Source organism: Neopsephotus bourkii, unplaced genomic scaffold (assembly GCF_033783945.1).
Source record: "Neopsephotus bourkii isolate Nb327-2 ecotype Australia unplaced genomic scaffold, CSIRO-AGI_Nbou_v1 NB_1574, whole genome shotgun sequence".
In the NCBI taxonomy this organism is placed as follows: domain Eukaryota; kingdom Metazoa; phylum Chordata; class Aves; order Psittaciformes; family Psittacidae; genus Neopsephotus; species Neopsephotus bourkii.
Genome location: NW_026902050.1, coordinates 4,001,195 through 4,028,894, shown reverse-complemented (window position 1 = coordinate 4,028,894; position 27,700 = coordinate 4,001,195). Strand labels below are relative to the sequence as shown.

The 27,700-nt window shown below is 40.0% G+C and overlaps 2 long non-coding RNA genes across 3 annotated transcripts; both read left to right on the top strand.

Moving 5' to 3' along the window:
* Window positions 1–155: 155 nt before the first annotated feature.
* On the top strand, window positions 156–15,285 carry LOC133222063 (uncharacterized). The gene is made up of 3 exons (XR_009728173.1): window positions 156–326; window positions 12,255–12,470; window positions 13,894–15,285. It is a non-coding gene; the product is annotated as an uncharacterized LOC133222063 (long non-coding RNA).
* Window positions 15,286–18,742: 3,457 nt separating this feature from the next.
* Window positions 18,743–25,180, top strand: LOC133222148 (uncharacterized). Of its 2 annotated transcripts, none has more exons than XR_009728212.1 (3): window positions 18,743–18,803; window positions 19,944–21,759; window positions 23,910–24,703. It is a non-coding gene; the product is annotated as an uncharacterized LOC133222148 (long non-coding RNA). The 2 variants fall into 2 exon arrangements; XR_009728211.1 differs by lacking the exon at window positions 18,743–18,803 and adding an exon at window positions 24,927–25,180 and having other exon boundaries at window positions 19,736–21,759; window positions 23,910–23,984.
* Window positions 25,181–27,700: the final 2,520 nt, after the last annotated feature.

Genomic DNA, 27,700 nt, shown 5'->3' with positions numbered 1-27,700 from the left:
TATACATTTGGAGTATATTTATAGGTTTATATATATATATACTCCACATATATGTATATATAATATGTTTAGTACTTTATATTAAAGCAAGTGTACCAGTTCTTTTTAGAAGATAACCATTTGCCCATCTCTCTCTTAATTTATTAGAAATGGAGAGCATTCAGACTCTGGAATGAAGAACTTGAGATTCAGAGGAGCTGAGTCAATACTACCCTTACAGAATAGGCAGGTGAAGAATTCTCCCCAAGGCTGGCCTGCCTTCTGTTTTCCTGCCAGCTGGCATAGCATCCAGTCCAAGTGCAGTGCTGTTTATCTTTGGGTACCAGGTCAGAAAGTGTTTCTAATTCCCAAAAGCCATTCTGATGTTTGCTGTTAAGTATATGGCTAAGGTGTTCACAGAATTAGGAACCATTCTGTAAGCAGATGTCAAAGATGCTTGAAACCCCAAGTTAAGTTTTCCAAACTAGAGCCTGTATAAACAATTTAATCCATATGGCTTCTGAATCTGGAATTTACAAATAGAAATGTAGGGCAAAGACAAAAGATGGAACAGAAAGTTAAAGGCATTGTTTATCTCATAAACTAATACTTAGTTGTGTGTTAAGCTGGAAGTTAAGATGAATTGGAGACGGGTAGACAGCACTCTCCAGTGAAGTAAGTTGGTATAAATCAATTATTCTAAAGGAGATGTACTGCATTCTGTACCAGTTTATATTCTCAATTCCAGTGGATTTTATATATCCAAGATTTCTATTGTATCTTTAGTTTTTAGTTTAACTGAGTGAGCTTTGTTTTCTTTCATGGAATGGAAGAGCTATAGACAAAAGTACATTACTATAGTGATGAGAACAGTAAGCAGTGTACAATACCAGTCTGTTGCAAGTAATGTCTCGTTTCTAAGTAGTGGGCCAAATACATCTCTGGTATAACTCAAAGGTCTGATCAGAGAAGCTATACTTGGACTAAATCTTCCTTATGAGATACAAACTTCTTGGCATGTTAAAACAGTGTGTTTTGATTAAATAGCACCCACTTTTTCTGTTAAATTCTGATACTTGGCATAAACTTATATGCAGCATCTTTGCTACATGCATGCCTCTGGAAGTCACTGCTGCTGTTGCACCAGAAAGCAGGCACGTGAGAGTCAGCAGGCTAACTGATGCTGAGCCTGGGCTTGCTATAGTCAAGGGTCAGGCTAGTTCTGTAGCTTCCAACTTGTAGAAGGAAATGGACAACCTCTTTGAGATACTTTCATAAGCCTGGAAGCATGCTGCCAATCAAGCTGCTGCAGTGGTCATGTTCCCATCACAAAGGTAGCCTGGCATATCTGAAAACACACTGGTGATCCTCCTGTGCCTGGAGGATGATGGTGTCCCTCCCCATGGCAGGGGGGTTGGAACTTGATGATCTTAAGGTCCTTTCTAACCCTAACTATTCTATGATATAACGGTGGTCTAATGTGATACTCTCAAAAAACCATAGAAATGTTTGTCTCACTATGAATTTGTGCTGCAGAAATGATAGCAGTGTCAGACAAAATATAACCCAGAAGTAATATGCTTCATACACAATACTAAAATGTGATGCTGAATAGCAGTAGGTATGGGACAATTTTGGAAAACTGAGACTGCTTGCTGCAGTAGGCTGGTGTACTAGATAATAAAATGAAGGGGCACTGTATCAAGAAATTAAGTACTTTCTGAACTCATCTTGGTCTTTAAACCCCTGTGAGCATCTGGTATGTAGACTACAAGAAGCATAGTATAGAGCCAGGATTTTTAGATATATGATAGAACAGACCAGCAATCTGCGGTTCAGACATTTATAAGGCCATTCATTTTAGTTGTTCCCCAAAGTTAATTAAACTGCGTATGAACAAGGCTGCAGCTTTTTGAAAATCCATCTAATGAAGCCTGTTTTTTGGTGCAGAATTTGTTGCAAACTGACATTTATTGCAATATTACTCTCAGTGCTTATAACCAAATATTTATGGCTAATGTTTGTCTAGCTTCACTTTCCAGAATGAAACTATGTTTCATCTGACTGCTCAGTTGAAAGGGCTGTTACCACACAAGTTTCTCTGTCGTAAACATGAGACCACAGCTTTCTCTTGGACATCCTACGTGGATCACCCCCTCTGAAGGCTCCCTTTTAAAAGTATTTTATTTGTTCCTGGAGGTCTCCTGTGAAGATTATGAAGTTTCCAGCACCATTCAATAACTAGGCACCAGAACCAGTTGCAGCATGTCAGGGGCAGTTATGTCAGTGGAAAGCATGGAGATAAGATGATTAGTACCAGATTGTGGTTATGTTTATAATGTAAGGGCATTTAACCTGTTTGGCTGCAGTATTGCAGTTGAAGAATCTATTTGGTGGGTATTTGTCATGTTTCCCAACTATTTTATTTTTTTTAATTGTATGGAGGTCGGAGTTCTACTTTTGTAAATATAATCTGCATTTTTTTCTGAGATTCATTTTTCCTTCCTACCATCTTTGTTCACTGTCCAGCTCAGGAATGTGTTCTTTATTATTTTGCGTTCCTCAAATTTTTATCTCCTCTGTAAACCTTAATAACCAATTTAACACTGGGGTTTTTTTCCAGGTCATTGATACAGCACAGGACCAATGTCTAAGTCTTACAGGACTCCTATACAAATGTTCTTGCTCTCCACTGATTTACTGTCTGTAGCTCCATTTGGAGGTACAGCTGCTAGCTTTGCACTCTTCTAGCGAGTGTCATAATGGTCATGTATCATCCAAGTCTCTTGATGAAAATGTCATGAAGTACCTGATTAAATGCTTTATAGAAGGCTAAATACTCATCGTCATCATCATCATCACTCTTACCTGTATAGACTGAACTGTTATAATTCATGTCCAAACTTGTAAATCTATTTTTTTTTAACCCTATTTTGTTTGGTATTATTATTATCATCCTCTTTTAACTCTTTCTAAACAAGCATTTCCTTACTTATTCTTTAATTACTTATATTACTTTGTCCAGTTTCTACATCAGACTCTTAGCCAAGAGTTATTTCTCCTGTTGCATTTATTCTTTTAAATACTGGTACACATTAGTTGTATTTCAGCCCTGTGCAATTTTAGGAACTTTTCGAATCAGAATGCTTTCTTCATTAGCTTTCCCTTCTCATCTTAAATAAGATTGAGCTCTAAAAGAGTAAAATATTTAATTTATTTAAAAAAAAAAGAAAGAAGGAAGCGCTATAGAAAGAACAGCCAGAATTTCCCCCAGGAGCATGTTGGGTCAGTTTTATTCTTTTCTTAGGGTGATGCACATTTAGATTTGTTTTGGTAAGATTTTAAGGCTGGTTTTGCAGCAGGGAAAACAGTGTTTGGGACCCTCACTCCACACACGTGAAGTGTGGCAATGTGATTACACTGATTACAGATCTGCTTAGACATGCACAGGGAGACATAAATTGAATTTCTATCAGAGATTATCTTTTAAAGTCCCATGTTGATTGGGCAGAAATAAATTAAAATGGGCAGTGCCTTCAGTGGCCTAGCTGAGCATGGAATTTTGTGTGTGTGCATGTGTGTGTGTGTGTGTAAAAGCCATGGAAGTTGAAATATGTTCTTTAGTTTGTAAATGTGGTATCTGGTATAGCTGTGGAGCAAACCAGTAACATTTGGAATCCAGGTACAGCTTACAGCTGAATTACCTCACCTTCTTTTGCTGTTCACCTGCAAATGCTTTTATGTCAGATGTACAAGCATGTATTTGTATGTATAAGAAGATGTCCTGGGAGGGAGGGCAAGGAGGGCACCTGTAACTATCACAGTGGCTTTATTAGTCCTTTGCTTAAGAAACAGTTGTTTCTGGAATACAAAAACTCTTTGCAAGGGACTTGCCTTTACATATGGCTTCACTCAAGCACTGCTGTAGGCCTAACAGTGTTTCTAGGATCCAGATACAGAGAGAATACTGTCAGCCTCTTCTGCAAGTGGAGTTAGGTTATTTGTATTCCTGCCTTTGCTGCTTTGGTTTGCATGTATGTGTGCGCAGCAAAGACACAGGCATTTAATGAATGGTGAAATGGTCGAAGGGAGTTTGAGATTCTGAATGGACTAAATTTTTACAAATTGCTTTGCTGAGCACCTGCCAATAGAGATAAATCCTCTTTTTCCTGGTGGGTAAATTTAAAAGTACCGTGAACTTCCATTTCAGATTTTATGAAGACATGGAAATAGCCTTCATATTCAAAATGGTAAGATCTAATCTTGGCATGCAGCAGATATGTCCATGTAAAAAATGAATGGGAACTCAGGGATCTGGAATATGTCAGTACTCTGGGACAGGTTTACTCCTGGAGGCTGTGCTGCTGATGGTCAAGGGCAGCTTGCTGGTTCCCACTTGTACTATGCAGTGATACAAGTGAGTAGAAGGTTTCAGGAATAAAGCCCCCTCAACTCAGACAAAACATCCATGCAGCACTGCATGGGACTTTGTTGTTTCCATTTTATGACCAGTGCTAGAGATAAAGTACTGAATTAGATCTGCTCCATCGCCTTTGTGTGACAGTTATTTCCCTGAAGCTCTGTTGTTCCAGATTCATACAATGTTCTGTAATGGCATTAGTTGGATGGTTAATTTAAGTACATCTGGATATAGACTTAAATTTGTCAGTAAAGTCAGGCAGAATTTATGTGATCCTGATCTCATTTTAATGAATAATAGTCTTAATAAAGCACATTTTAAAGGGAAACAGATGTCTTGAAGCAGATTATTAATTCATGCTTAGTTTTCAAACACTCATTTGTCTTACAGGGTTTTTTAAGTGGTTTCTTTTAATTTGTGCTTCACATCCTAAACATTTATAGTGAAAATCTTCATTAAAGATGTAGTAGTCTAAAATGTCACTTTTAAATTCAGCAGAGAAGTTCTGCTGAAAATCAACACTGCTGAAAAAACAATATAGATTTGCAGAGAGTCTGCAAGTCGTGTTGATTTGACTTTATTTTCAATACTACTTTTTATTTTTTTAGTAAAATAAAAAAATGTAGTTGCATCTGTGTGGATCCTCTTGCAGGACAGGGTTCAGCAGAAAGAGGAATACAATCAGGTGCTAATTTGAGGTCTTTTAAGTCGGTGTGTATCCAGCATGTAACTATTGCAGTTGATGGAGTTTCCCCAGACGTTTGCAAGGATGGGAGCCTATTTCTTGACTACTTACTTATCTCCATTTAGAGATGTTCAAAAGGCTAACAGTAGAGATGGAAGTTTGATTTAAAACTTGCTTGAGGTTTCTAGGACTTTTCCATATCTGATCTGCAAATAGAGGTGATGCTGAGTAAAGAAGATGGTAATTAATACCCTGGTATTTATTTACTTTGTCTCGGAACTAAGATGTTAAATATGTGAAGTATATGCTTAGGCTTCTTAAGGGTGAGGGTGCATGTGCTGTTTCGAATTAATTTAAATAAATAGTAGCGCACTATTGACCTGTACTCCCACTTTTTTCCTATAGCTTGAGTGAGAACCTAGTTATGCATAGTATTTGCATAAAATAAGGCTTTAGTGCTAATCAGCTGTGTTCTTAATTATGGAAGATAATCGCTATTACCTGTTTTTCTGTTTTGATCTGTGCAGTCAGTGAGCAAAGGGTCAGCCCACTTGTATGCATAATGCCCTCTGGAGGAGACTTCAGTCTTTGGCTGAATGAGTAGGGTGCATTAGGTGACTAGTTTTAATTTGGTACTCATTAGCTTTTTAAAGCTGCAATCCTGGCTCTCTTCATCCTGCACATACACACACACACACACAAAGTAGTACAGAGTGTTTGAGGGTATTTATGAAGCCTGAGCTGAGAGAACCTGTTCCCATGTTAGCTCACCAGATGAAGAAATCTAATGCCACCATAAAGTGTCTGTTGCTCTCCAGAGATCTTCTTCTTAACTAGAAAGGTTGAAGCAACCACAGGGAATCTGCTGATGGAATAAAAGACAAAATCTGAGAACAGTTTGAGATAAAACTGCCAGCATCCTTCAAGGGTAAAAGGGGACAAAGACAAATGTTTCAGAGCCACTTAAGTAAAGCCAGGCAGTAGAGTTAAAGCAGCTGCATTGATTTACCCAATATTAAGTTGTGGGAACAGGAGCCATGAGACCTTTCTTGCAGTGGCATCCTTCCCCATCCACATTTGTGTACGAGAAAGTTGAGGGAGAATTAATCTTTCTGGGTTTCCCTGGAGCCAGTAGATGTTTTCATGAGATAAACCAAGATTTACTTATTAAAATAGTTTTTAATATGAAAGAAAAATCCTCAGCAGTCTCTGCCTCTGGTTTCCATGCTCAGTTTCTCTGTGCCAAAAACTACTGAACTAGCTTTGCAGCAGGAATACTGCAAGACTTGACAGCAGGAGTGAAGGCAAAAAGCCTGATGCACACATGTCCAGTATATTGTTTCTTTTATTTCCTTGCTTTTTAGTCAAAAGATGTGAAAGTGTGTATTTATTTTGCCAGTAATTCAAGTTCATACATTATCAGGCCAGTAGGATGCAAGACCTTCTCTGCTGTAGGTCTTTGCTGGGAATCGTGCAGAAGGATTCAGTCCAGTGTCAAATGAAATGGTTTCTCTCTCTTCAATGGTTTTGGCAGCCCCTGCTGTTGCAGCTAATAGAAATGCTAAATGCAAGATGAATAGGTACAAGCCACAGCTGACTTCTGCTTCTGAATGCAAAGCTTTAAACAAGAAATACTTTATTTATTTTGTTTGAACTATGTAACAGTATAAATTAGACCTAAATTCATAGTTGTTGATCATACACATCAAATACGTTTTCATTTGTTTGAAAGAACTGTGGAGAAAGTGTGGGTATGACTTGTAGAAAACAGCACTGTAAGCATGACAATTATGGGTTTCTAATGTATTAAAGCCTTGCCAGGCTCAACATTCAGTCCAGTGCAGTTGCTGAATGGATATGTGTTCTAGAAAGATCTATAGTTCTGAGTACTACTTTGCACTGTGTTTCTGAGTAGTTTGGTAGTTAAGGGGCTTCATATATGGAAAATCCTGTGTCAAGGGGTTCAGTTTCACACTGAACACACTGGACTTGCAGCCCCAGGCTCCATCAGCTACCAATGTTCATCATTCTGGATAGGTGTTGGTGAGGTCTCCAACAACCTCTCTTCCTTATGACTGTAGGAGGGAGCAGCAGGAGATATTTGTTCTTGTCAGACAAATAAAATGAGACTATCTTTTCACTTGGTAAAATGATCACCTGTGCTGTAGGGTGCTTGTAGACCACACAAGTGATATCTTTTTGCCTTCCAGAGCCAAAGCACCATTGTGCTGGTATATGGTCAGGATGTTGATAATACAAGTTAGTGTGATATAATTCTGAATGCGAATTTCTGCTCCAGACATTGCTAAAGGAGGAAACGGAGGATGATGATATGTGCTTGCTGTTAAACGCCAGCAAGTTTAAGGTTGGTTCCTATCAAAGCAGGCTATACTGAAAGATAATGCTTGAAGAAGGGATTTCCAAAATAGTGTTTGCAGGTAATTATCCCTATAAAGTAAAGGAGAAGGATGTGATAGTAGCAAGAAGAATGTTGCTGCAGGCTCATTACCTCTCTAATGACTTGTAATTGAGCAACATCTTTGGAAAAGTGTCTGCTTGCTCAGTAGTCTCTAGCCACCTTGGCTCTAGACACCCAAAAGGTATTTGTTCCCCTGTACATGCATCAAAAGGCTTTGGATGCAAAATCAGGTAAGGCAGATGAAAATGATGCAATCCAGGTTAGCCTCTGTGGGCAAAGGAGAAGGAACAAAGGATATGAAGGAGGAAGGAAAAAATTTGTTTCGGATAGCATGGAGGGCAAGCTTATTAGAAGACATGAATATCTTTTCCAGGAGTTGGACCCCAGTGAGGGGAAGGCAGATCCTTCCAGCTCTGCCCTCTAATGCCAGCTTGACCCTGACTCATCCACATTTACTGTGAGGTCCCTGAAACACGGGCCCTGTGTTTTGAAATATTATCATTTCCAGAGATGGAGCAGTGTGGAAAGACTTTGGGGGAGCTCACCTGTATTTTCCTGTACTTTCAGGATGTTGATGGATGGAAATTTGCTTCTTATCTATATTTTTAAGAAGCACATTGCTTTAGAGCAACAGATTTATATCATGAAGAGTACAACAGACTCATACCTAAAAAAAGAAAAATCCTAACAGAAAGTACATGATATTTTTATTGCATGACACTGAACTAAGCAGGATTACTCAGTGTGTTAGTCCATTAAGGTCTTTATGGCTTCCTCTGAATGTGAACTGAATTTTTAAGGCTGGAATTGGATCTTCAAGGACAGGAGTTGCATGATGCAACACTTGTGCACAGTGCCAAAGAACAGGTTACATAGTCTTCTTCATTCTTTTGTGACTATAAATATACTGTCTCAGTATTCTTCTAATACTTAAGTATCACATTAAATTACAAACAGATGTTCCTGTTTTGCAACTACAGTTCTAGTGCACTTATTTAAGTGGCTGTTCTTATACTTGCATTGTGCATGATGATGCCTGGAAGAAGGGAGAGGCTGGGATATTGTCATAGAATAGTTTGGGTTGGAAGGAACCTTCAAAGGTCACCTAGTCCAACCCCAGCTGCAATGAGCATGGACATCTTCAACTAGATCAGAACTGCCTGGCCTTGAATGTCTCCAGGGATGGTGCATCTACCACCTCTCTGGGCAACCTGCTCCAGTACTTTACCACCCTCACTGTAAAAAATTTCTTCCTTATGTCCAGCCTAAATCTCTGCCCTTTTAGTTTTAAACCATTACCCCTTGTCCTATCGCAACAGGCCCTCCTAAAAAGTCTCTACCCATCTTCCTTGCAAGCCCCTTTCAAGAACTGAAAGGCTGCAATGAGGTCTTCTTCAGGCTGAACAACCCCAACTGTCTTAGCCTTTCCTCATAGGAGAGGTGTTCCATCCCTCTGATCATTTTTGTAGCTCTCCTCTGGACCCTTTCCAACATGTCCGTATCTTTCCTGTACTGAGGACTCCAGAACTGGACACAGTACTGCAGGGGTTGGTCTAACCACAGCAGAATAAATGGGGAGAATCACCTCCCTTGACCTGCTGGCCATGTCCTTTGGATGCAGCCCAAAATCCAATAGGCCTTCTGGGTTGTGAGCTCATGTTGCCAGCTCATGTCCAGTCTTTCAGCCACCAGTATCCCCAAATCCTTCTCTGGATTAGTCTCAATCCCTTCATCCCTGTTGTGGTTTAAACCCAGCCATAACTCAGAACCACTCAGACGCTTGCTCACTCCCCCCCTTCCTCCCCTCTGTTCCCAGAGGGATGGGGAGGAGAATCAAAAGACTGTAACTCCCACAGGCTGAGATAGGAGCAGTCCAGTAACTAAGGTGTAACACAAACCACTGCTGCTACCACCAATAATGAGAAGGGAAATAACAAGGGAAGAGAATACAACTGCTCACCACCTGCTGACTTATACGCAGCCTGACTGAGCAGTGATTTAACCCTTCTGGGTGACTGCCCCCAGTTTATACAGTGGGTATCATGTGCTGTGGTATGGAATACATCTTTGGTTAGTTTGGGTCAGGTGTCCTGTCTCTGCTTCCTCCCAGCTTCCCCTCCTCCCTGGCAGAGCATGAGGCTCACAAAGTCCTTGGTCAGAGTAAACATTACTGAGCAGCAACTACAAACATTGGTGTTACCAGCGCTGTTCCCAGGCTGAAAGTCAAAACCACAGCACTGCACCAGCTACTAAGAAGGAGAAAAATGACTGCTACTGCTAAACCCAGGACAATCCCCCAGCCTGTATTAATACTGGGGGTTGCCCTGACCCAGCTTTGGCCTTGTTGAACCTGATAAGGTTTGCATGGGCCTACTTCTCAAGCTTGTCCAAGTCCCTCTGGATGGCGTCTTTTGAACTACCTTTAATGCAATTCCTCTGGAAAACAAAGAAAGCACAAGTAGGGAGTGCAACATCTTCAGCTGTAGTGTTTATCAGATTTTGGGTCCTTTGAAATCCCTCTATTTTTAGACTTGGCATTGCTATTCTTTCTTAAATAGAAGTTTAGTCTCCTCTTAAAAAGGAATGCATACTAAACCAGTTGATGCTTTTCTTCCTATGAAAAAAAAAGTTAAGCTATTAAAGTTCAGCTGTTTTTTCATTTCTGAAAGATTGTTGCGTCTTGTGATTCTGCTCTGAATTGCTTCTCTGTATGTATTTGATTCCAATATAATATTGACAACTGGAACAAAAAAAGAAAAAAAGAGACAGACTACCTCAGAACACCCTGTTGGTTCCTTTTCCTTCTTTATTTCTTTAAGCCTAAGAAAAAGCAGCTGCCAATATGTTCAGTGGCTGGCAAGTAAAGCACTGTCAGTGCGGCTGACTTGCTGCGAAATATTAGTAAACAAGCAGTTACGTGAACAGCAGCCAAGTTTAACAAGATCTCCACTTATTATCCTGTCATTTTTTGTGGAAGAATATGCCATTGCTGTCAGATCCATCTGTTCGATTGCACAGCCTGTGCATAGAAATCACCTAGTCTTACACATGGGGAAAGATTGTGGAGAAACCTGAAACCAGGAATGCAAGATGAATAGTTAGAACTCAATTTAGATAAATGACTGTCTAGTTGAGAGCAGCCAAGTTTTGTTATGTTGTGTGCAGCGGCGAAAAATCTGGCTATCTGGCCCAACGCAAACATGATTTGTTGTAGTCTGTGTAGCTCAAATGTTATCTGCAGCTTGGTTCATCACAAAATGATACAGAAAGGAGGTGTAAGAGAGACATTCCTGGGGAAAGCCAGAAGAAAAGCATGTAAGAAGTTATCACTTTAAACGTTTGTTTTTTTTTCTTTCAAAAACAGATGAATTAACCTGATCACTTGCTGTGAAAGTCACTGCTGATGTAATTGGGATACCCTTGTTGGAAGCAGTGGTATGGAAAAATTAACAAATGCTGGAGAAACTTCAAGGGATAGATATATACTCCTAATATTATCTTATTGTTTTTCCTTTAGCATCTTTAAAAGCTAGAGACCAAATGTGCTTGGTGGTACATGTGAATCTTCTGGTGTCAATTCCGCCTGCAACCCCGCTGAAGCACTTCTCTCTTGCTTGTCTTCACAGCCTGAGGTGCAGGCAGAAAAAAACAAGAGGGGTTGAACACATGATAGTAGAGATGAGTTTTGTGTCAAAATGAGCATACATGGTCAGTCCTTCCAACGATGGGTCTCTCTGTCCAGGCTTCATCACAGCTCTTGCTGTTCTGGGACAGTGTAGGGAACAAGCGGTTGTAGGGCATGGCTGATGTGCCCCTGAAAGGAATTGGGATTTGGGGGTTTGGTTTTGGTGGCTTTTTTTGGTTTGGCTTTTTTTATTTTCTTTTGATTGGTTTGGGGTTTTTTTTTTTTTGAGGTCTTTTTTATTTTTTTTTGGTTGGTTGGGGGGTTTTTGTCTGTGTCAGAAACTTTCATAGAATCACAGAATGGTTTGGGTTGGAAGGGACCTTGAAGATCATTCAGTTCCAGCTCCCCTGCCAGAGGCAGGGACACCTTCCACTAGATCAGGTTGCCCAAAGCCCCATCCACCCTGGCCTTGAATACTGCCAGAGATGGGGCAGCCACAGCTGCTCTGGGCAACCTGTGCCAGTGCCTCAAAGTGACAAATTTCTTCCTAGTAGCTAACCTAAATCTACCCTCTTTCACTTTAAAACTGTTCTTCCTTTTACTATCACTACATGCTCCCTTGTTCTTTGCCCTTTTATAAATAAAAGCAAAATTTAATCTGTACTGGAGTAAGCTGCTGGGTGGCTTTTGCTTTCCATGGCATCTATTTTGCCTCCTGTTTGATCAGCCTAATTAACAGGTCACAGCCTCCAGTCCTGGTTTAGACAGAGGGCTTTATTGGAACTTTGAAATTGGTCCTTCAGCTTAAGTTACTTTTTGCCCTTCAGCAAGTGTGAGTTGTCTAGGCTTTTCCCTTCACCCAAGCACAGAAGCAGTGTGCGGGCTGTCCGGGTTTGGGGGTGCCTGGGATGGTGTTGGTGGCTGATGCAGGGAGGACCCACCTTCCAGGCTGTTGATTTGGGCCAGTTCAACACGAGCACAGAGATGGGCAGCAGTGCCCAGGTAGGATTCCTGTGGGCCTGTTGCTAACTAATGATGTTAGGCTAGGTGTGATGTTGAAGTTGAAGCTGTCAGCTTTGTGATTTAAGGCAGCTAAAGGAAGTGAACCATGCCTGTTAAAACCTAGTAAGATCAGCACATGCATGGGAATGTAATCTGCATCCTGATCTGCAGCAGAAATGTGTCGAATCCCAGCTCTGCCCAGAGCAAGGGAGTGTCCAGCACCACCTAATCCAGAGAGGCATGGAGTCAGCTCACAGAAGCGGAATCACGCTCCAGTGGGCTGTCACACTGCAAGTTTCTGAGCATTTTTATTTTGTCATTTGGGATGGGAACACTTAAGGTAACGATCATTATTTTTCTACTTTTTTGTAGCTATGGAGACCAGAAACTTCATAAAGCAAAGCGAAGCAGAGGCTCTCTATGTGCAGTTGGAACTAGCTCAGACATTTCTGTCTCTTTTGGCTCCTTGTCAAATCTTTTCTATTTCCTGGGAACTGGAAAAAAGACTGAGAGTGGCATATGCAGAATATTATACTTTAGATTAAAATTCAGTGGAATAAACATGAATGAATCTGCATTTGAAAACAAAGGCTAACTCTCAAAAGCCCCTCTCCCACAGCAACGCTGCTCTGAATATGAAAGGTATGTGCCAATAAAATCAGCAGGTATGGCAGCTCTCTTGTCAGATAGGCACCCACATTTTTTTCAAAGGCAGAAGGACCTTTGTAGCTGGAAATGACAGTAACTAAGGAGGGGGAAAATGTTTTATCTTATATGTATTTGATTCTGTGAACTGTTGGATAGGGGTAGAAACAAACACAAAGATGTAACAACACAAAGATGAAGTGGTATAGTAAGGGATAGTTCAGAAACGCTAGTTACTTATATTCTGTGTAACTCCTTACACTGTTACATACTCTTATTTGTATTTAAGACATACATGAGACTTTTATTCTGTATTCCAGCTAGATTTCTCTTTCCCTTGCAGTTTGATCTGTGAACAAGACCTTTCTGATTTTATCTGTGTGCAACAAGACATTGTATTTTGTCCAGAGAGCCTAGACAAAAGGCTGCAAAAGCTGGCTTGTACTGATTGCATTATGCCCCATAACACAAGTATGAAGAATCACTGCAGGGAACGGATCCCACATCTAACTGTTAACAGCATTAATAGGTTTTAGGTGGCTCCTAAAGCAGTGAAACTAACTGATATACCTATAAGAAGTAACTGTCAGCTCCCATATATCAGCTCCATTTGGGATATATTGTTTGGTGAAAGATAGTCCCATAATTTAAGATCTGTGTTTAATTTAAGATCTATGTTGTTATGATGACAGTTTTCCCAAAAGATAAAAAATTAGAGAAGCATCAATATGCTGACTGATTTCAGTGACTAACAGCTTAGAGACTCCTTGATACATGTAAAAATTGGCAGTGGAGAGTCAGAGACTTTCTGTAGTTCTCATGTCTCCTTCAATGAACTTGGAATAAACTGTTATTAGCAAATTAGTTATGCTAGAAAAATAATATAGGGGTGATTAATAGGCCAGGAAGTAGCTGAACAGTGTACTACCATAAGACACACTAAATCTGCCCAAACAGCCCACTACCACAGTTCACATGCAGCATTGACATCATGTAGCAAGAGAAGGGTAAGAGTGAAAACTAATGGATTTAGTTGAAAGGACTTTTTCTTGAGGTCTGGCCTTGAGCTGGCAGGGGAAATTAGCAGCCTGACTTTCTGCATGCTTCTTGGTTCAAAGGAGATGTTAATGGAGAGTGAAAAGGCAACTGTATTCCTCAAATTGCTGGAAGGAAGCCTGTTTTGCACCAGAGATCTCTTTTCTTTATTTAATGAACTTTGAAAACCGTACATCCGCCTGACAGTTAGGCTTCAATGTTCTGCCTGGAAATGAGGTCCTCACCAGCAAGCCTGCCGCAGGTAAGATCTTGCTCTGCATCCCTTCTTTGCCTGTCTGCTCCTTCTTCATCTGAAACTGTCTTTTCATGACATGATCTGAGCTGAAACTCTTCCACTTGATGGGGAGGGCAGGAGCTACCAGGCTGCTTGTGCCCTCCCCTTCCATTTCTGTGCAGTCCCAGCCCTAATTTGTCATACGATTTGTCATAGCAAACACATATGGATGTTGAAAAGTAACAAAAGAACTGATAAAATATGCACCAAATATAAATTCATGAGCAAGGTAATGCAATAGGATCATTCTAGCACAAGTGTTATTTTCTACTTGCCTTTTTAATTTGAAATATTCAGAACAGTTTTAGAGTTTTGACATGTAATAAGATCCTGACCTGTTTTCCACAAAATTGCAATTGTAGAGCTTAATAATATATTGCCATCTGGACCTGAGTCAAAGTAAATCCACATACATTATATAACTTGAATTGACTTATAAAAGGAGAAGGGGATATAATATCTTAAGCCTTTTAAATAAGGGATAAGTGCAATACTGGGAATTTGTTAATATTATTTCATGCTAGATTTTAAAATGCGTTCCCAGGTGCAGTATTTAAAGATGGGGTTGTTTATTTGATGGGATCATTTGCTTTACAGTGTCTGGGAGCTGCGACTGGTACCAGTGCCAATAGGCTGTTATCCTGGGGTTGGATATTACTGTGTTCAGATGCTGTTGTGATGACTTTGGTAGATATACCCAGATGAATAGGGGGAGAGCTCTTCTTCCTCCCAGAAAAGGAAGCAAATGAATGATTTGCTGGAATGAATAGAAATAGTAATGGTTTAAACATGCTGGTCATGGAAGTTAGTCAAGAACTCCAAAAATAGCTCCTTCTGTCCGCGTCATTTACTAGCCTGCAGAAAATTATTCAAGCTTGTTTATTTTAATAGGAAAAAGTTAATTTACTGTCATTTTAAAGCATGTTGTCTACTTTGTGGAGGCTAGAGTGTACTATATAGGTTGCCAGTGCAGTTCCAGGGCTTAATTTCTCAGGTACACTCCAGAAAGTTACATTTGGCTCAGAGGTGATCACACAATTTATTCTGTGATCTCAGTGCCGTGTAAACCTCAATTGATGCCTCTCTAAATTCTTTTTCACTCTCTGTGCAATGAGGCTGGCCTGTCTTACAAATGTATAGGTACATAAATCACATCTTATACTGACATTTCAACAGCGCTTTAAGAGGAACTGTGGAGTTGCTTGCATGCGGCAGTGTCACACATGCTGTCACAGGATGGACAGGATTATGGATGGGCTATGCCGTGCCATCACGGCATTGCAACCACTCCAGCTACTGAGCCCCAAGTGCCAGCACAGCCGGCGTGACATTTTTTAAGATAATATTTTTAGGTGTCTCAGTTGTGAAGGTTTTCTTATGTCATCTCTCAAATTTATGAGTCCAGGGAATAACACAGAAAGACCAAAACTTTGACCTTAGTGACTTGTATATGCATATATATATATATATATATTACATATACCTAACTTCATGTTCTTGGAGTAGTACTCTAAAGCAACTGGGATGAAAGGTAGCGTTACTGGCATGTGGAATGAAATTCAGGAATTTTGCAGCAAGAAGTACAGTACAGAAGTTAAATTAAAAATAGATCAACTAAAAATATACTGTACATCAACAAGTCTTGTGTGCGATCCTGAAACCTGACACAGTCATTAGTGCCCCCCCCATCAATCAAGAGGCCTCTTACCACAGTGTCCCTGACAATGACTCAAAGGAATAGTGCTTCTCACCTGTTGCAGCCATAAATGCAGTCCAACCAAATAGTGACTGTGAATTGTTTCCATGTGATGAAGTGTGGCCGGTTTGAGATGAGCTGGTGTCACAAAAGCCCTCTCTCTCTATAGCTGTCATGTAGACAGTTGTCAGCCACAGGACAAAGGGCAAAGAATAGGCGTTTAAGACTATTTTACTCTATTTTAAGCAGGGATTTTTTTATGCTGTTGTTGTCATATACATTGCCACATTTGAGGTCATGACATGATTTGGCTAAAATCTGAATGTTACAGTTTGTGCTGATCTTGTTCTTTCCCCCAGGTGACAATGGCATCAGCAGCATATGGGCTTTTTGGACAGAATTGGCCTTCACAACTTGTGCTGCTGTAGAGTTGTGTTGGCAAGGACAAGATGGTGACATCACATGTGACAGTTCCTAGCTCCTGGAAGGAGTCGCAGAAGTCATGATCCACAGATTAATTTAACCATGTGTGAAGGACACTGTTTTAATAGGAATTCTCTGGGATCATATTTAATTCAGCAGAGCTTATTTTAAAAGTATATAGAACTGTATTACCAAACCCTGCACTAACATGTAAACTCTTCCTACTCTACCAGCAGACGTACAATTCAATGTTATGGATGGGATGTGGCCACCGGTCTGCATCAGATGCTGGAGGACGTGGCACAGTAAGGTTCATAATCAACAGCTCAAGGCAAAGGAGCTGCAGAAAGAGTGATCAAGGAGATGATTGTACATTATAGATTGTTAATTTAATAACTTTACACAATTAAGAAACGTATGCTAATATATCAATACAGAAGATAAAACCCACACAATACTGAATAGTAATTGTCTCAGCTGAATCTCACATAATACAAACAATTTAATGTAAGTGTAGTTACCTATGCTACTAATTTAATTAGCATTCATTTAGAAGAAAACATCCTTTGGCATTTGACAGCATTTAAACTCTGCGTGGCTGTTCAGAAGTAGCTACCAAGAAAAAAAATCGAGTCCACTTAGGGAATACCTGAAAAAAGTAAAAAATATTTTGAAATTCAACTGTTTCCTCTATTTCCTTCCCTCATGTGTGCTTATATAAAAATCAGCATTGGGATTTTGGAATTCTCATTTTGCATGAATAACATTTCAGATTATAATATTTGTATTTATAGAATCTACTTGAATCAGTTAGCAGCAGCATCAGCTTCTCTGGAGAGAAAAGTAAGGGAATTTATGCTTCTTTTGGAGTTTTAGTGTGTTCTAAACTATTGCTGGTGCTTGATGTTCGTAACTGTTCATGTAGCACATGGAATATTTTTGGTTCAATATGTTTGGTGATTCTGTAGCCTGTAAAGCTTGATGACTAGTTCAGAGCACGTGCTGAACTAGCAAAGGCATTGGTGCTCAGATAAAAATAATAACTCTGAGGTGCACTCAGAAAACATGAACTTGTTATCTACCAACAATATCATCTAGTATAGATTGTTACACCCCCAGGATTGTTTTCTTCCACACACTGAAGACAGCTCATATGCAATTTCTCCACGGATTTTGCTTTAAATGAAAACTTCAAGATAACTTATTAAAAGACTACTTCTAGAGATTATCCCTCTACTAAAACCATCAAAAGTATCTTCTTTTGCTTTTTGGCCTAGCTTTTGGACTTTTTCATGTGACCTTTTACTTACAGCATGATTTTAAAGCACTTACACAAACAATAACATGTTCTTTATGAGGTTTAAAGATAGCTCATTTCAATTCAGTATAAATGAAACAATAAACTGAATCTGAGGAACGTTTTTTACTGAACTAATCACTTCTGCATTTTGCAGCAACAACACTGGAGTAATTGAAGTGTACATAAGGCCTTGCAAATATGACCACTGGCCTGTTATATTTTGGATGAGGATTTTATAAAAATACCTGCCTTCACTGGGAAAGTAAAGCCAAATTACACTGCTTTACCAGTCTGTGCCCCTGCTATTACTTTCATTAGCATAATGAATATTTACTTGATTGTGTATATATATATATATATACACATGTATAACAAGGTAGAATAACTCATTAAAAAATTAAAAAGTAGATTTTTTTATTTTCATGGTAGAAGTATATTCAGATCTATTTCCCTCACCAAATATTTAGTCTTCTGCAGGATCTTGCTGCCCCTTGGGCTAAGATGCAGGACTGCAGAACCAAATGTGGCAAAATTTTGCTTGTGACATCCTTTTTCATTAGGGGTGCATTGCAAAACATGCTGATTCTTTGAGGAAAGACAGGTGAGTTCTGTCATTTATTCTTTGCTCCGTACTAATGAGCGGTGTGTTAAGTGAAGTGGCTTAACAGGAATATACATCATGGAATATACATTTCCCACAGCCAGAGCTATTGCAGAAAGAATTGTCTTCGAAACACTGATTAAATTGTGATCTTTTCTCACCTCATTATTATTTTAGATCATTTTATGATGTCTGCGACTATGATATATAAGTGAGAATATGGAAAAGGAATAATTCCTCGAGTGTTTAAGAAACAAAACCTTGCTCCAAGTGTATATCTGTGTGTATAGGTCGGCAACAGAGCAAGGAAGAACTGGCTCTTTATTTTCCTTCTATAGTCTCTGTATGTTGAGCAGTTTGTTTCAAAAATCCAGGAAAAATAATACTTTTCCTATATAAATAATAGTTCCGTAATTAATGATATTACTTAATTTTGTGGGGGGTTGGTTGTTTTGTTGTTTGGTTGTGGGGTTTTTCTAATAATTCTGATCTATTTCTCCCAAACGCCCTGTACGCCTGAGACAAAGCACTGGCCTCGCTGCCCAGGACTGCAGGAAGGGGTTGCCATCTGCTGGCAACCACGCAGCACGGAGCAGGAGTGAGCAGGTTCATGCAGGGGAAAGGTTTTGGTTAGTGGGACCTAACCTCTCAAGTCATGCAGAAGCTGGATGCCGACAGGTCCGTCTAACCTGAGCATTTTGTGTACCTCGATTTTGTGTACGGTGCACAAAGTGAGGTGAGATGATGTATGGCTTTTGCTTAGGAAACAGCTTGAACCTGTTGCAGTGGCCAGATTTAACTAGTGCATACAATCTGTGACTGCTCTGGAAAACAAGAAGCTAATTAGACAGTGTGGGTTTGTGATTCAATAACAGAAGTAGCTTCTGAAAGCAAAACCCAGCAAGTTCTGGGAGCTTAGATTACAGCAAAATACATTCTCCGTAAAGCACCTACAGAAATGAGAAAGGTAGGGGAGGGCTAAAATCAAACAAACACCAAAATCTGTGTTTCTACCTGTAGATGTTGCTCCCAGTTACTCAAGTGATCTGAACAGTAGCCAACAGGCTAGTGATCAGCCATTTTTTTATCATCTTTGGCTTGTGCATGGGGGTATCAAGGGCTGAGGAGAGTGAGATACAGGTGCCCTCCTTCATTTGTAGTAGAATTCATTTGAACAGGGACAGAGACACCCCCGAATGAAGAAGCACTCAGTTTTTTCAAAGCCCCAAACCACTATATATTTCCTGAGAAAAGTTTTAAGGACAGCATATTTAGTTTCGGCAGGGGAGAGCCAAGTAACAAACCCCACACAAAAACAAAATAATAATAATAATAATAATAATAATAGTAATAATAATAATAATAATAATAATAATAAAACCAAATCAAACCAACTCACACAACAACAACCAAACAACCCCCACAAACCAAGCCACAAAAACCCACACACCTTTTTTTGTGCATGTAGGTCCAGTGCCTCCTTTGATGCTGTAGAGCACCCTCTAGTTTCCCTGTAGATCTGAAGTTGCCCTATCTGGCGTAAGAGGGCACTGCTGCACAAGTGTAGGAGCTGCTGCTGTTCCCTCCTTAAGGACTTGGTGTTTACAGTAGGTATCTAGCTGGTAAAGTTGGCTACCTTCTTACAAGTAAGTTACTTTATTAATCTGTGCATGGAAGTGTCAATTTTTTAATGTTTGTAGACCTTTATTTCTGGTTGCATAACACTTGGTAACATTTTAATGGCTTTTCAAGGCTGGCACAGCTGTTTTGAATAAAGTGATTTGTTCTCATAGTTTTTAAAATTCATCTTTTCCCCAGCACAGTAGATGCATTTAAAAATGAAAATATAAGCTATAGAAAAAGAAAGGAACAAAGATCCATCTTATGTTCTCCCACAAGCAGATGGACTGAAAAAGGAAGGGTCATCTCCACATACGGAAACTTACGCCAGAGTCACCTGGAAAAGGAGAGGAAACAATTACTAGTTGTCTACAAATGCAGTGGAAGTCTGAGCTGGTCCTTCCAGGAGGACAGTGTCAAATCTTGTGTCCAGATCATGCAGATTCAACTCACATTCAGAAGTGATTACTTTTTACAGAGTGCAGAGCCTTCTCACTCACATGAAGGCTGTTTCCTTATGGCTGAGTCTCAGCTGGTGTAGTCTTGTGTATCTCTGCTGACCTGAGTATGGTTTTGCTTTCACACAAGTTGTTTCCTTCTGGTCTTGAATTTTGTTCCCTTTCGTTAAATGCCAACCTTGGTTAGGCTTGCTTTTTCCAGTGTTTAAGAAAAGGGAGTCACCCTACGTACAGATGAGAGCAAGATACCTGTGGGTATTTCTGCTGGAAAACATGCAGTTTAGGGTGGGTGACTAGGGCACAAATTCCAGGGCCGGCTTATACTCAGTTGTGTTGCAGTTTTCTAATACATAGGAAAATGCAGAATAAAAGATTCTAAGGAAATTGTAGAATGGTTTGGGTTGGAAGGGACCTTAAAGATCACTTTGTTGTAACAAACATGAGGACATTGAAATCATCTTACTCCATTTTATCCAGTGTTTATGGTTAACTGGAGTGATCAGATAAACACATAATTTAAATCTTAGATGAACACGGCATTTTAGAAAGTCTTTCACAAATTATGTTAGTGAATATATCCTTTTTTCTTCAGCCAGTTTGTGTTTGCCATTGTATTCCTTGCTGGCATGATCTAATGCTCTTTCAGAGCACACAATAAGATCCAGTAAAAATATTTTCAGCCTGTGCATGACTTTGCTCTGCACATGAGCTGAAATCATATGAGCTAGCATTTGTTCCTGAATGTGTATCTTCAGTCTAGTAAGTTGTTTTCAGTTCAGGGCTGAACCAAGAACTGAAGATGCATCCCAGCTAAGCAGTACACTTACTTGTTTTCCAGGAGTTAAAACAAGGGAACAACCAAAAGTGTAATCTAATATCCAGCTGGTGCCATTTCTTTGTCTGGGCATCATGGCAAACGCCAAATATTTGAGAATAACAATCCCCTTAGGTGACCCTTGTTGGTTGCTCCAGGCCTCCCACACTGCTGCCTCCCCACCCTCTGAATGGACCCTTTTCCTGCACACTTGAGCCTGAAATGGTAAAAATGTATCCTGAGCACCAAACTTTAAACTTCATCTATAAGAACAGTCCCTTTGCAAGCCAGGGGAGAGGGGAGCTGGGCAAAGAGAAAAGAAATCAGTTGGGAAGCAGCTCTGGCAGTCATTCACCCTGTTTCCTCTACCTCTCTCCTTGTGCCACAAGCAGTGCTGCCGGGGAAGGGGGAAGCCTCCCACGCTCCTGTATGTGCCCCATTTCACCCTTGGGTGCAGGGGAAGTAGCGGGAGCTGGGACTGGCCTGGCTGGCCTGAGCTGGGAGAGCACTGTGTATTCAGGTTTCTTCAAGCAGGTCAGACACAGGGTTCCTCATTTCTTCTCTGTCCTTACAACCACTGGAAATAATTTTCTACAAATAGTGTGGATGGCACAGTGTGCCTGGATTTCTTTTTGCCCACTACCCAACCTCCAGCAGACCTGGAGCCAGAGGAAGCATTTCAGCCCAGTGTCAGTGGAAGGCTGGAAGATGTAGTGTCCTCAACATGATGGACTGCTTGAAGGTATGTAATGATCACAAGTACTGCAAAGCAGTATGGGGTCTGCTCTAAAACTGGGTGTGGCTTAGTGCTTCTCTTAGCTTTTTGCTAGCAGAATGGAGCAGTGCAAGAAGCTAAGACTCTGGCACCTGGCCACTGCTGGACATGCCTCCCCGCACGTGCACTGAGGCCTTTTCCTCACTCTTTTTGCTGTATAAGGGGTGCACTGCCAACTTTTCTTATCAAAAAAAAACAAAACAGAATGAAAGAAGTATTAACTTTGTGGGTTTGTGATAGCAGAAAAATCACATGGAAAATGCAGCATGGTAAGACTGGAGTTTTAACTTGGGCGTAGTAGCTTGGTCAGGAAGTTAAGATTCAGTGCAAATCTGAGTGGCACATTAAATGCCGATTTTTCTTTGGCTGTCACAGTAAAAGCCACACCAACAGGTTATGCTAATGTATAAATCATAAAATGCATCTTCCAGAAAGCTGACATTTCCCAAATCATAAATCCTTTGGTGATTTACAGTGTATGATAAGTTAAATTGGGTTTCCTTCCAGAAGAATAATCACTGGAGAAGAAGAAATTAATGAAGTTTTTATAGGAAATATCCGAAACTTGTCCTGTTGCTGACCCTGCACTGGGCAGCTTTGGTTGCTGAGCTATTCCTGGGAGGTGTTTATCATCTCACATGTCTTTCAGTTCAGCAGCAGGCAAAGGTGTGCAGCACTTGGTTGGACAGGCCTCCGGACCTTCTTTCAGTCTCCAAATAACTGCAGTTAAGTACACTCAGCTCTTTGTTCACATACAGCCATCCCCATGGAGTGGGCTGTTGCCCATGGTCTCAGCAGGCTGTGCAGAACAAGCTGGAAACCCAGGTCAGGTTGCAGTGCCCATTGAGACTCTGGCCACTGAAGTGGAAGCTTTGAAATCTGGCCTTGCCTTGAGTGCCATTGCTTTGTAGGGCAATTTACCTCCCAGTCATCTGAAGTTCAGTACTAAGCAATCCAGCTGAGACTGTTTCTCATAAATTATGTGTCAGGCAGATTTATTCACAGCAATTATCCCCTTGCCAGCTAGAAAGGTATTCACCAGTCACTGAGCAGCCATTGAAACGAAGCTATACAAAGACAAAACCCACGTTGTTATCCACATTACTTTTAGACAGCAGTGGGAAACTAATCCAGAAATGACATTGCACATGCAGATGTCTACAATGATAGTGCCCTTTTTCTGTTATATTTACAGCCTTTTTTTATCAGGTATCTCAGCATTCAGCTGAAGTGCTCTGCCAAGAGCAATGACTCATACACCCCAAGCCCTAGGAACTAGTGTGTGGAATTAAATATTTAGTAGATTAATAAATGGATCTTTTCAGGTCTTCAGTTGCATAGTTATCAAATAACAATCAGTCTTTATTTTCATGATGTAAATGTGAGTGGAAGTAATGTCTAGCAAATTTTAAGGGAGGTTTCAAATTCTAAGATTGCTGTGACTAATAAAATGCATCTCATGAGACAAATTTTCCATATTTATTTTGTGAATGCAATAATCTGATACTTTCTCACATGTTAGTCTGCAGGTCACAGGAGACTATGGCAAAGTAATAACACATTCCAAGGCGTATAAACATGGCTTTCAATTTGCTAGCAAATCAGGGCATTTTAAAGGAAAAAGCTCAATTGAAGTAAATCTGCTTTAAAAAAATAACTACCAATATTACAAAGCTGTAAGTATTACTTGGAGGATTAATTTTGTGAGTTGATATGTCCCTCTAATATAAAGCAGTATAGCCTTCAGTTATTTATAAGAATTGCATAGGATTTGTAAATTGAAAGCATTTCTTTGCCAGGCTACTGAATACTCCATGTAGATGTTCACATGTCAGAAGTACAACTAACAATAATATAAATTTGACATTCTAATACTTCATATCTAGGTACTAATGAAATTATGAAGGTTGGAATGTACTCTAAATGTATTAGCTATTTAAACAGTAAATATTGCCAATTTTCTTGCAAAATGCATCGTGTTTTAAAGAGGTTTTTTGATAGTTGCTTCCCAAATATCAGATGCTAAATCACTCAGACTCAGCAGAAGTAGCATAGCAAAAGCATCTGTGGTGTTGTTACCAAGCAGTTGATATTTGCTTTCTCTATTTTTTTCCCAGCATTCCTCAGAGAGAACTGCGCTATGAAGAAAACCTGTTCTGGTACAAAAGGGGAAGAGTTTCCTTCTTAATGAGGTGATAGGTGATTGTTTATAGCTAAATCTTTCCCAAACACGTTGTCTAAAAACCAGCACTAGTTCAGAGAAAGGAAACTCAAAGTTCATGAAACAGAGATGTTTGTCTCTGACTCTGTGCTCTCTAAGCAAGCACAACCTTTATTTCTGCTTACTGTAACACCCCATGTGTACAAACACAACACAGTGGGTGAGTCGAAGGGTGGAGATGGTGTTAAGATGTTCTAACGTTAGACGTGTGCCCCTTACTGTTACAGGAAAACAAATCCAACGATGTATTTGTGGCAATGTATGTTGGCCTTGTGGCCCCAGTGTTAGGCTAGCCAGCTGAAATGCTCTTATGTAACCAGTCTACCTGTTAAGGAGCTGTACAAACATTTCTGGTAGCGCCGGCCTGATTTTTTTTCTTGTTTTCTGTAGGATTGGACTCTGTCTCTAATTGCCGCCTTGTCCACTAACTTACCATGAGCACTGTGTTCGAGGACAGATGCTGCAGATCCTTGCTTTGCTGTGGCAAAGGAGCTGGTGACAGACAGCTCCCCAGGGCTTGCCTGGCCTTTTTAGTGCAGACACAGTAAAATGGCTCGGATGAGAATGGCAGGCTCATACAGCTCCTTTGTATGACTGAAGGAATATCCAAAAAGATAGCCATCAGTGAAATAGTGCACTTTATACTACCAGGGAACATACTTTTGAACACAGCTAGGGGCATTGTTCCTCCAAACCAGGTAAATGGCCTGTACAGGATTCTCAGTGGTGAGCAGCAGGAGTTGGTGAACAACAGCATTCATAACTTCCAGCCAGCCAGTGAATCCAAAGCCTCTGCTTTTTTCCCCTTTTTTTTTTCCCTCTTGGCAAAGTCCACATGGATCTGAAGAAGGGAATTTAATATTTTCTACAACATCAGTACTGTTTCTCCCCTTAAAATTGCTTTCTCTTCCAGAAAGACTTGCAGCCCTGCTGACTTACTCAATTTATTCTAATTCACTTAAAGTACTGAAGGCATTTAAAGTGCATTCCTAGCTTTGAGCAGATAACAGGACTGAAATCAAGGAGCCTGCTCAAAAGACTGCCTTAAGTGAGATAAATCTGTTTGAGCTAAACAGTGAATTAAAGGCTAAAATAGAGATCTCATTTCTGACCACAGCTAATTCTGAATATTGAGTATTTCATGATGCCAGCACAAAAACAAAGAAAAAAACACCATACAAACAGAGAAAAAAAAAGACATACAAAAATTACATTTTAATTTGAAACACAAATAAGAATGAGGAAGTTGTTTTTCATATGTATTGTTCTTCAGCAGGCAAAAAAGCAATTGCTTTTTGCTACAAATCCCTCTCCTGATTTTATTCTTAAGCAGTGTGTACTCTTCTTGGGTTTTATATTTTAAAACTGTCCCTCTGCTTTTTTTTCCCGGCTGTTGGACTGAGATCTATTGTAGAGTTTGTCTGCAGTTCTCTTGTCCATTCCAAACAGATGATGTGTTGTTTAAAATAATGTCGATATTGTTACACTATTCTTTGCTGCAGTTACAACTTTTATATCCTTAACCTCATGCTTTAGGCTTGCAGAACAATACTTACTGTGCTTGTAGCTAAATTAGGGTAGTAGTTAGGAAAACTGCTGTGAAGAGCAATGACTCTCTGTCCTTGCTTAAGGCAACTACGCCTGGAAAGTTCCCAATCTGTGAAGGTCAGATTCTCTTGTTAGGAATACCTGGTTCCAGGCAGAAATTATTTCCATTAGATCAGATGTGTGTATGCATGTATGTAATTAGTAGAACCAAAGCAGATAGGATTCTTACGGGAACAGCTACGGAGCCAATGAAGCTATTGTATCAGAGAGGTTGGGGGTATTTTTCAATAAATATATTACACAAAGAACAGAATCATATTTCTTTTTACACCAAATTGCATCTTATCCCAAAACCTCTGCTTTACAGCATAGCTAGACAAAGAATGTAAAGCTCATATTTTATTCTTGTGTCTCAAAATGATGTGATACGCTGAATTGTGCATGGCACAGTTTTATTTTAAGAGTATGCCCATTTTGGACAAGCATTAATGAAACTGCTTTCCTTACGTGATGCTTGGAGAAAGGCTGTCTTGCTCAAGAATGCAGAGGACTGGCAAAAGCCAGCAGTGGAGACATAAGAGGCATAGATCCAGTACCAGAAAACTTCAGGGCTTGCAGAGCTTGCCGTTTCAATTACCATATTAGCATACCCATTGGGTCAAACCGATCTCTAGAAATCAGTGGAAGTTCTTTGACTAGTTTCCCTGGGCAGGTGAACATGATTCTTTGAGGGGACTCACTGAGTCTCTACTGGTCTGAAGGCGTTGCAGGTGTTGTCGCAACTGCTGGGAAACCATCAGTGGGAAATTCTAGAGATTAGCAGGTACCATGGTGTTAAAGCTGATGAAAAAGATGTTATCTCATGATGCTGTTAATTGGTAGCCAGGCGTTTCAGGTCCCAAAAAATCCTGTAAGTCCTGTACCCCTACTAGAAAAGAAGGAGGAGTCTGATCCTTCAGCCAGCAAAGTTCTGTTGTCAGAAGAGACTTCCTGCTATGAACCTGGTATTACTGGGCAGACAGTAAAGCTCCAGGTCTCTGTTGCATCTGCAGAACTGGAAATAATGCTTCAAAGTACCTACTTTGATGTATCTCATTGTGCAAACAGAAACAAGAGTCTGAGAGAGCACAAACTGACTGAGGATCAAGATGGTCAAGATACTGATTGCAGAAATTGATGAAAACTTCCTTAGGTGACATGACCTGGCTTCTGGTTTTTTCCATAACTGTCATCTTAGAATTCATTCCAGACTCAAAAGACCAAAAAAATAAGATTGTTTATAGTATGCAATCTATACACAACTAAAGTCATTGCTGATGTAAAACAACTGTTTTCAGTAAAGTTTTGCCAGAGTTGAGTGCTGCTCAGTCACATTGTATGTGTGTTAGCATGGTTTCTAAGATACTGATCACAGCAATACGAATAATTGTATTTAGAATATTCTTCTGCCTTGTTTTTTGTTGTTCATTCCAGATGCAAGTACTCTGCAGATGGATGTAAGTCATGTAGCCTGGGGCCCACAGTTTCCACTCTTCCATCTAGGACAAAAAAAAAATATTATTCCTGTAAAAATAACCAGTCATCTAATTGCATTTGCTATGGGTATACTGAAGGCTGTCTCTCCCAGCTGTTTTCTATGTGTAGCATTGGACATGTATCTGCACCATTCTGCTCTGCCTCTTCAGCCACGGGGTGGGCAGGGAACTTAGAAGGAAACCCCAGAAAGCAGCTTCTGCGTTCAGGAACAGACACTTCCTTGGAAGGGACTGGTATTGTATTTCCATTATAAAAGGCTCTAGTCCTTTCACAGTTATATACTTGAGTTATGAACTTGCTTTGGAACAAGTTAGATTGTGTTGGTATGAAAAGCTGGTATTTTTTCCACCTGGTGCTCTGGAGTCTAACTTTGGCTTAATTCCTTTTCTTCAGGCTGTCAGGTACAATATCTCTAAGTAAGAATCGATCTCCATAGCGACTGTAAGAGAGGAAACAATTCTGAACAAAGGTGATAACTGGTATTTATGTACTTAATATTTAAGCAAAAAGCACATAAGAAAGCGATAATCTGTCTTAGAAGGTCTGCATAATGTCTCTCTCAGCTCTGCCTTGTCTTTTGGGAGCCCACACCAATGCCTCTGA